This window comes from Lagopus leucura, unplaced genomic scaffold (genome assembly GCF_019238085.1).
Source record: "Lagopus leucura isolate 7727_CA_CO unplaced genomic scaffold, USGS_WTPT01 Super-Scaffold_100004, whole genome shotgun sequence".
NCBI classification, from domain to species: Eukaryota; Metazoa; Chordata; class Aves; order Galliformes; family Phasianidae; genus Lagopus; species Lagopus leucura.
Window position 1 is genome coordinate 45,770,403 of NW_024962264.1, and position 10,124 is coordinate 45,780,526.

A 10,124-nucleotide genomic window follows, 5' to 3' on the forward strand; every position below is an offset into this window, starting at 1 on the left:
CTTCATTCTCTGTTTGTGTCTTGTTTACAGTGAGACTGTTTGGTAATACTGCTTGGGATCCAGAATGCTATTGACATAAAAATCTCTAAACCTCTCTCCTGTTCTCTTATCGTTGTAGATAGCATTGTTTTGCTTGAGTAATGCCCCAGGAAATTCTTCTACGTATATTTTCCATGAGAAGTAATATGGAACATTTCTTAAGGGCCTCTGGAGCCTTGTCTTGAAGCCTTTTGCAGCAGAACAAGAGATTTTTATTTATTTTTAATGTATCCTGTTGTTTAATGTATGTTTTTGAGGTGAATCAACTGATCAGAGGCCTCTTTGGTCAGTAGTGGGGACAGCACTGCATGGCTGGCCATTGCAGGTGGCAGTCACCTTCTGGATGCCACCTGTTTTTAATAGATCGATCTGTGGAAAATGAACTTTTAAATATTTTAAATAAGTAGGATCATAAGCATCTCTCCAGAGCTTTATTTTAGGTGTGGTGATGATCCCTTTTTCATATTAGTACTTAAAAGCAGATACAAACGACTCTGTAATTCCTACCACTGAGTGAATGTTTAAGTAGGGCGTTTGCTTAGGACTGAATCAATAATGGACTGTAATAAAGTTTAGAACTATACAGCATGCCTTTTAAAACAGACCTGAATCTTTTGTTGCATACTTGGCTGTACACCTAATACACTTTTAGCACAGTTGACTCTGTTTCATCTGAATAATGAGCATGGATGAATTCACAGCAGATAAATAATGGATAATACTCCTCATTTCCTCGAGTGTGTTTTTGTTTTTCTTTGCTTACCAAACTCTTTACATCATTCCAAAGAACAACACAGTAGTTTTGACTTGCTTCTTCCTTCAAGATTAGTGTCAGAATGACTCAGAAGTATATCTGAAAGGCTGTTTCTTCATACCTAAAGGTACTTATATAGATTTAATGAGGATGTAATGTCTTCCTCTGACATACAGTGAACAGTGTTTACACGTTTTTTTATATGCTATCATAGATTAACTCTGCATTGTTTTCAATGCAAAGGTAATACCAGTAATACATTGCACTGATCTTATAATACATTGTTTTCTGGCCTTGAGGCTCTTAAAAGGTTTTCTGAAGCTTAAGTGTTACTGTAGTTCTATTTGACAGCTGAACCAATGTAATGGCTCACTGCTTTAAAAAGGAGATTGTACTCTTCCATCTGTACAGTTGTACTATATATTCATCTATGGTGTTCCTGGTGCACACCTAGGTGTGCCTAGGTCTAAGTGGGGGATGGTTCAAACTTGCTAAACCAACAGGTAGCCATCCTTCCCTCCCAGTACCAACTGATAGGCACCATACCAGAGTACTACGAGAATGAACCAACAGCAGGTTTAGGAAATGAAGATCAACAATCCTGATGTTCAAGCTGTTTTCTTTCCTTCTCTTTTTCTTTCTGTTCTGCAAAAAATATTTAAATTGAAAAAGTAATGAGAAGCCCCTTCAATTGAGCTAAAACAAAACCAAAGCTATGTTATGCTGCAAATATTCTTAAAAATGTTTTCTTTAGACTAGTTCTTCAGGATAATGCAGTTAAAAGGGGAGTTGTTTCAATATAGAAAAAACACCTTTCCCTAATTAGTCTGAAATTACTTTTCACCAAGACGGTTGAAAGCTACAACAGATTCAGATAGCACAATAATACTGCTTGATAGAGCAAATTCTCAGCTGCAAAGCAGATTTTTTTTCAAATAGTCCCCACTGTTAGCTGTGCATTTTCACCAAGAATGAACAAGAGTCTGTGTGTCACGCTTGTAACAAATGGCACCTAGTGGAGGTGAACCACCACTTCATTGTGCTCACATGCACTGTTTGGTCTTTATAAACATTCAGCAAGTGTTGGTGAACGTCAGTGGATGCAATTTTTTCTGCATGAAGTAATTCAGCTTTTGCTTCATATGCGTTTCAGTGTCAGCTGCTGTTTTGTTTGATTGCCCCTCTGCTGCCATTGGTCTCCTGGCAACAGAATGCAATAGGAAATTAATGGGAAGGTTCAGCCCCTTTTGCCGCATCACCTACATCTGCCTCTGGTATCATGGGTCAACATAATAAAGCAATAGGCGTTACTTTTGGAGTAGCTGTTCTGTGTGTCTTCCCAACCCCAGGGTAGAATCTGTAAAGGACAGACAGCGTACGTAATAAAAATTGTATTTTACAGAGGCATTAAATATAAAACAATTTTCCTTTAAAATACATTAAAATTTCACGGTGTTTAAAAATCCAGAACGATGCTCCTATAACTCTCCAAGGTCAATGGAGTATTTACCAGCAGGATAAAATCGGCACTTACCTATAGAGATTACATAGCAGTGATATCAGCAGTGTAGACTTAAATTCAGTCCCTATGAGTAGCCCTCCTGTAGGCCTGCTCCCACAGCACTGCATCTTTCTTGTGCTGGGACCTCCAGACTTGGATGCAGTTCTCCAGATGGGGCCTACAAGGGCAAAGCAGAGGGGGACAATTGCATGACTTCCCTCAATAATACATGGTCCTTCTGGTGGCCCTGGGCCATTTCAGCTGGCTTTGCTTCTGCTAGCCTGCTGTCTTGATTTGTAGACTTCCACATTGCTGGTTTGTTCTTTTTTTTAAGCTTTTAAATAATAGAATGCTCTTTGTTCCGTAATTGCAAAGTTTATATGTTTTTCCTCTGAAAAGTGTTATGTGGGTCCAAACTAACAGAAAATAATTTGAAGTATTTCATCTGATAAATGGCTGATTTCAAAGGCTTTCCTCTTTCAGTAAATGATGTTCTTCGTGCATGTGAAAGCACTGGGTTCAGTTGCCCTTGAAGCAAGTCATGAGTACATTTTCCAGTTAGGAGTATATTTTTCTCAATTTTTAAGTGTTAGTGAGGAATACCTGTGATTTGGGAAGTAGTGCTCATGGTCTCATCTGTTTATTCCAAATGCATCTTCTTGCTCCTTGCCAAATTACAACAGGTCCCTGTAAACAGAAACCCCTCACAGGTCTATTTTTCTGGGCTGGCTTACTCTAAGTCTAAAGTTTTTGCTGGGTATGTTTGTAAAGGAAGGATACTTTTAGGAGAAATCCTGGTGCACTACTGATTTGAGGAGGAAAGCTAACGGGGAGTGGTTTTCAGAAAGCCTGATCCTTTCAGCAATGATACTCTGTGAAGATATGAAGTTCCTGAGTGCAGCCAGCTCCTGTAAGATGTTGCAGCTGTGCAGGACTTGGCTTACCCTCACTTTGTAAGCTCTGGGATGCCCCTTACAGAATGATTCTGTGTAATTAATTTTAATTCCGTAGCCCCTTAATGCTAGCTGCTTACTGACAAGAGCAGTCTGGCAAATTGAGCTTGCAGAAATTTCATCATCATCGTGTTTTGTTGTTGCTGCTTATTTATTTATTTTTAACCAAGAGGATGCTGTTGCACAGTTATGTTAGACACTGACTCCAAACCTCATGTATTGTCTCTTTGCATCTTTAAGGTGCACTGGGGTGAACCTTTTTTTTGTTATTTCTTTGGGAATATGACTGGATGAAGAAGAATGCTTTTGATTTTAAAGTATTTTTTAACTTGAAAGCAGGAAAAAGGTAAGCAGGAAGAACAGAAAAATGAGCAGCTGGTAACATGTTCATTCTCCAGCATGTTGTTTTCTCCTGGTGAGAGATAATGTAAAGATGCTTTTATTTTTTGGAAATTTGAGCCGGAGACTAAATTGTTGTTCTGTGGAAGAGGTATTGCAGAAGTGAATATTTTAATTTGCCCAGAAGTTGATGTAATTATGCCACATACATTCATGGGTAGGCTGTGTTTTTAGAAAGCTAGCACGTTAATGTCAATTACAAGGTGGTGTTTGGCTAAATCTCCATTGAGAAATAATGCGATTGACAGAGCAGCCAGTTCCATGAATGAAAAACATCTTCAGGATGTTTTCCACTTGTCTTGAATACGTTTTGGCCACTCAATGCCAGTTGTGCACTTTCTGTGCACTAGCAGAGATGGCAGTGGGGTGCTGGTGCTGTCCTTTCCCATTTGCTGTGTCACACCAGCCACAGGTGAGCACACGGGGAGCAGTGCGCAGGGCTCCTGATAAGGCGATAAGCTTCAGAGCTGCCGCGGGGCCTCACCCAGCGTCGGGCACAGGTGCCAGATGCATCTTGCTTATAGAGGCTATATTGTACCGCTCCGGCTGGGGCCCTGCAGAGGACTTTGTGCCGTGGACTGTTTGCAGAACTTCCAGACAACAGTGGCTTTGTTGTAAACTTTTAGTGTTTGTTAGGTGAGATTAGGATCCAACTGTTGCGTTCAGCTGTGCTTTTGGGTTTGTTGTTGTTTCCCATTTTCTCCCTTTCTGATTTTTTGTTTCTTTTCTCGCTTTTCCATAAAGCAGGAAGGTGAAAGGTATAGAAATAGTATCTTGTACAAATTCTGTTAAACTGATTTGAGAGTTAAAATTAAGTCTCAGATCTGTTAGTTACCTTTTTCTCAGTCCTAAGAGTTTCTGGTTTGTACTGCTGCTTCACATTGCTGCAGGAGCATCTGGTGTTTCAGTGATATGGGAAAGCTGTAATAGTTAGCCTTAAAAATGCTTAAATGCTTGAATCCTGCCTTAAAAAATGCACTGTAATTATGCACTGTAATTCAGCAGTGTGCCTTTGGAGTGAGGAAATGTGCTATTTTGGTTTAATTAAGAAGAATGCTGTATTAGTGACTTTATTTATATTTTTATGTAATATTGACGAGCAGAGCTCCTTATGCTCCTGCCTGGTAATTAAAACATTAATAATGGCATTTTCATGGATTTAAAACATGAAGAGAAAACTGGTTGCCTGTGCTTTGGCCTTGCTGTCTCTCTGCTGTTTCCAGGCAGAGCTCCCAAAGCCCTCACCTCGTGTGTGTGGGCACTGCCTCAGCCCTGCCAGCTGTGCAGCCTCTTGGGCCGACGTGCCCTGTGTGGCACTGCCTGGAGCTGGTGTACTCATGCAGGTGAGCAGCCTTAGCAGGGACACCCAGAGCAGCTCTTCAGGGCCTGCCAACACTCATCTCTGTGGCAAAGGTGGAACAACTTGCTGTATCCTGCAGCCTGCGTTAGAGAACACTGTTGCTCTTGTGAGCCCTAGGAAATTGGGACTTTACTCTGATTACTAATACTTAACCAACAAACAAAAAAGCAAACCACAAAAACTTCTGGATGAGTCCCGAGTTTATTTATATGTTTTTCATTGTTTGTTTGTTTGCTTTTCCCTCAATACTTTCTGTATTTCCATAATGCAAATAAGATGTTTGCTGTAGAAGCGGCACAGACTTTTAGCAGCTTGGGAGGAGCAACAAAAATAGAAACATAACTGATTCCTAACAGTTGTCCTCAGGCCTTGTAGGGTAACAGAGTTAAGCCTTTCCCTGCTCTATCCATTTAAATGCCCAGCAACTAAGCAGGGATTTTCAGTGTAGTCTCAAAACTGTTCCCAGTTTTCATTTAAAAGGGTTGGTGAAAACTTGAATGCTAGTTCTCCAAAAGCAGTGCATTGGTATACTGTATTGGTATAATATACCTGTATTGGTACACAGTAAGAAGACTGGCATGTTATAGAACCTTCAGCACATTTTCAGGCAGCTATTTCTGGTGGTTTGATACAGAACCATACCAGTCAGTCTGTACCTTTAAAGTTTATTTTGTGGTTGTGAAAAGTGAAAATTGAGCATCTGGGAGGCAGTAGAAACTCTGGGGTTCTGTACATTTTTAACAGCAAAGATGACCATGAAAATCAAGAAACTTGGATTTGTTAAATATATGAAATATGGTAACAGCTATGGCTTTGTGTATTGCTTCACCTGTTGTGTTTTCTCTTTGAGAGAGATTAGTTAACATCTCAGAACTGCCTGCTGGGTTTTTCTGAAGCGCTGCAACTTTTCATTACTGATTTGCTTCCTTGTTCAGTGATCTGGAAAGCCTGATTTCTCAAGAAGGGCCAGAGTGAAATCTGTTTAGTGAAAGCCTTTGCAAAGTTGGTAAACTCTTTGTTAAACTGCTTGAAAAGCAGTCTGATTTTTCAGGATTTTTTTTTTTTTTTTTTTTTTAAGTTTGGAGACAGGGAAGGTTGAAGATAGGATTACTGTAATAAACATAGGTGTTTTACAGTAACGAACATGGACTTCTGCTTACTGGAAAAGTTAAATATTAACAGTATCCTCTTTGATCTCATTCAACAGCTGTGTTTGGTCAGAAATCTGTGCATCTTCAGTGTCCTTCCAGACCTGGTTGGAAAACTTGTAGTTGTAACTGACTTTAAATAGGAAATACTATTTGTAGTTTAGTCTTTATGCATTTTCTGTCAGTCTGTATCATCCTGAAGTTGAATGTAGTAGGACTGGAAACCTCAAAGAAACTTGGAAGCAACACTGTCTTCTCATTTTTTTTTTTTTTTTAATGCAACTTAAAAGAATGGCTTTAGCTGTATTTTTAAAATGAAATATTTATGCTGGGATGATTAATGCAGGTGACTTTGTGGAAGGGAAAGCAGAGAAATCACATTCTGTTATCTCTGCCATCCTCGTTGATAACAGTATAGGGATGAGGCTGAAGCAATGCTGTAAACCATATAATATTATTGTATACGTATATATATATATATTACCTATATACTAAGAGAACATGTGATTTTTGTCTTGCATCTTGATCTTTACCACAAGTCAGAGCTTTGGCAGCTGCAGAAATAACAACTATTAGATGCTGTGCTTATTTTTTTGTATGTTTATGTTATTCAAAATGTTTGCTAGCAATTTTACCAGGTAGCTCCAAGAAAATGGCATAATGCTGCTCTATTAAAGGAAAGCTGTATACCTCCTTTGCATACACATTTTTAGTAAATGAATTGGTCCTAGTATATTGATATCTCCAGAAATGTTTTTATTAAAATTTTGAACTCAATGAATAAAAGAAGTTTGAAACTTTTGTTATCTGACAGTAGCATAAGTGTCTGGTCTTTCATACTGCTTGGATCCTATACTGCTTGCAACACCCCGAACAGTTCTTCTGTGTTTTAGTACTGGTTGTAAAACACACATACTCTTTTCTTGTTTTGAATAGTACATCTGTAAGGTATACCTTCTTGAAACAGGAATTCAGTTCAGCACTTTGAGTGTGCTGTGCATGAACAGTAGAGTAGTACCACAAATGGATGCTCTAATACTTCATAGACCTTGTGGGCTTACTGCATGGGAACTTCATGATGTATGGATGGGGTTGTTTCCAGCGTGAAGTCAGCAGACTTGTTGCTGAAGTGGCTCAGCTTCTAGCAGTTTGCTTCTAGCCATCCTCTTTGCTGAAACGTTTTTGTATCTGAAGAAGAGCAAGGTGTGAACTGATGCTGGCGTTAGTTATTCCACTGGAGTGCAAACAGCTTGTGTTGCTGATAGAGTACTTCTGCTTAGCACTTCTGCAGTCATATTCTTCTCCTTTAAAGAACATACTGGCGTCAATGTGCTCATTCACTGGTATGCCTCACCTTGAGTCTTGAGAAAATATCAGAGACATTTGCTGATTTTATAGTAGTCTGCTCTTCTTAGTAATGAAAATTATGACTGGTGCAGTATCAAATGGTTAGCAAACTTCAGAACCAGTGTATAAACTATGCATTTATTGCAATCATGTGAATTGCTACTTTGTATGGAACTCCTAATTCCAGCCAAGCAATATCCTTATTTTGTTGAGGATTTCTTTTTGATTTGTTTTTCTTACATGAAACAGCTCCAGTTCAAAGCTCTTGCCTCCTAGTTAAATAAAAGTTGCTCTCTTTTTCCATCTTCTCTCTAGGTAATAAAGTAGTGGGCCAAGTATCTTATGGAAGACTTCCCATGTATGTATGGCAAAGTGATACATATTTCTAGACACTTCCACAGTAGACATACTTGTTGCTCTCAGTTTTAGACACATTGTAATTTCCTGGCCAGAAGTCTGTTTAATTTTCCTCCTAAAAAAAAAAAAAATCATAAAAGGAATTGATGCTGTAAATAACATTTTCTTGCACAGTTTTGAGATGCTGTAAATAACGTTTTCTTGCACAGTTTTGAAATGCATAATGATGATATCTCGTAACTCTACGCAATGAGTTTTATTGGGCTCTGTTTACTGAATTAGCCTTGTCTGTTCTTGGCAAGGTTCAGGGGCTTTTAATACACGTTTTTCTTTGCTTCTACTGTTCTTCATTCGGTTAAAAGTAAAATAAATGTTACATCTTAAATTTTGTGATTTATCTTGAAATCTTATTCTAGTTTATAGTGGGTATATTAACTCACTGGCTAAACAGAAACCATAAAGTCCAAAGTTGCAGTAGTTGTCATCTATACACCTTTGATAATAAAGAACATAGAAGTTGAGGTTGTGAAGAAGAGAAAATGTTAGAAGGCTTGTAAAAGTGATAACGCGATCGTGCTTATCGCAGTGGTGCTTGTGATATTGCTGATACTGACAGATGCGTTTCCCCTCTTGTTAAATGTATATGGATATGTCATATGTATATAGCCTTAAGACATATTTATTTTCAATATTTTTGTTTCTAATATTGAGTATTCCCAGCATTCAGTCTCTCTATTGAAGTATCTGGGAAAGCTTATGCTGCTTTGTACGTACAAGAACAAAAGTACTCTTAGCATCTTAGAAGTTCTTAATGGGCTAATGGTGAGCTAACTGTATTTAAAAGTAATTGTTATTTTCCTTGAGGAGAACACCTACCAGAAGTAATCAGGTGCCATGGGGGAAGGCCATATAACTTGCTTGAGCACACACACTGTTATCGCAGACAAATGCACAATCTGAAATATATTTTCTGACTTCCATTCACTCTTAAAACACCGCTATGCAGAACCACTGGCAGCTCTTCTTAACAGGGCTCTGGGAGGTGGAACACTGGGATTAGTGATTGTTTTTTATTAAGTATCTGGTGCTAATAATTTACAGAATAAAAGCTTAGTGGTGGTGGTGCAAGTACAAAGAACCCAGAGTGTATTTTAAAAAGTCATTATTTTTGAGGTGCCGGGAGAGTTGGCTCATGATTTTGGAATGTGTGCTGTTAACAAGGCCCTCTTTGAAGAACTCTCTGTAGCCCAGTGTTAAAGGCAGTCAGAGACTAACCATAATTAATACAGCCTTTCAAATTAGTGGTGAAGTTCATCAGCCAGTTCCAAAATTTGACCTTTATATCTCACTAATAATGAAATACAAACTCTTTTTTTCTTATTTAGTAAGAGAAGAATGAAATGCTTGAAGTATGACTCTGAATGCGCTCATAAGAGAGGTGATGAAAAATGAGTATGAGGTAATGGGAGGCACAAGGCTGGATAGTATTACCTGAATTGAGTGGTGAAAGAAAGGTTGATGCAGTGTCCTAAAGTGGTGCTCGCTCTGCGTGCAGTAAGAAGCAGGCTGCATGGACTGAGCAATTTATATGGCAGATAAAAATGCTTTTAAGTATGGGATGTGCGCCGTTCTTACAGACAGCCTTTGAAGGGGGCTGTGTATGTGACTCCATCCTCCCGGCTGCTTTACTTCTCATACAGCGTAGGGGCTGCAGGGTTTTTTGATGGCTTTAAAGCAGGTTTAGTGGAGCGTGTGCTGGGCTCCTGTGTGATGCATTTTAGCTGGACTGCGGTGTGTGAGTCAACTTCTCGGCCAGCGGCCCTCCCGCACCTGCTGCGGGCAGCCGGTGCTGCAGCGATCTGTGCGCGGTGCTGCCGTTCTGCTGGGCTCATCCTGCGCTGTACGGAGCAGTGCTTGGCGCTTAGCGTTTAATGGCATCATATCTAATGCTCTAATTGTTACATGGGTTGGAAGTTGTATTTAAAACTCGGCAAACCGCAGACAGCTTTTCATACTCCCGTATGGTTTGAGGTAGGGTGAGAACGGGCTGGAAAGGGGCCTTTCGTTGGCCGGCCGAAAGCAGCCGCGAGAAGTTACGGCAGCGTGCGCGCGTGGCCCCCGCCTCTCGCCTTCCCTTTCCGAGAGGGGACCGCGGTGGCAGCGCGGTTCCTCTCTGCGGGAGCCGGGCCGGGGGCGGCACGGAGGGGTCCCGCGGTGAGCGCCCCCCGCCGGCGCGTCCGCCCGGCCCCGCCCCCGGCCCGCCGCC

General features: G+C 40.2%; 1 protein-coding gene across 5 annotated transcripts in view; it reads left to right on the forward strand.

Moving 5' to 3' along the window:
* Positions 1 to 10,124, forward strand: part of FRYL (FRY like transcription coactivator) — a 153,235-nt gene that overhangs the window by 28,542 nt on the left and 114,569 nt on the right. The window lies entirely within an intron of this gene.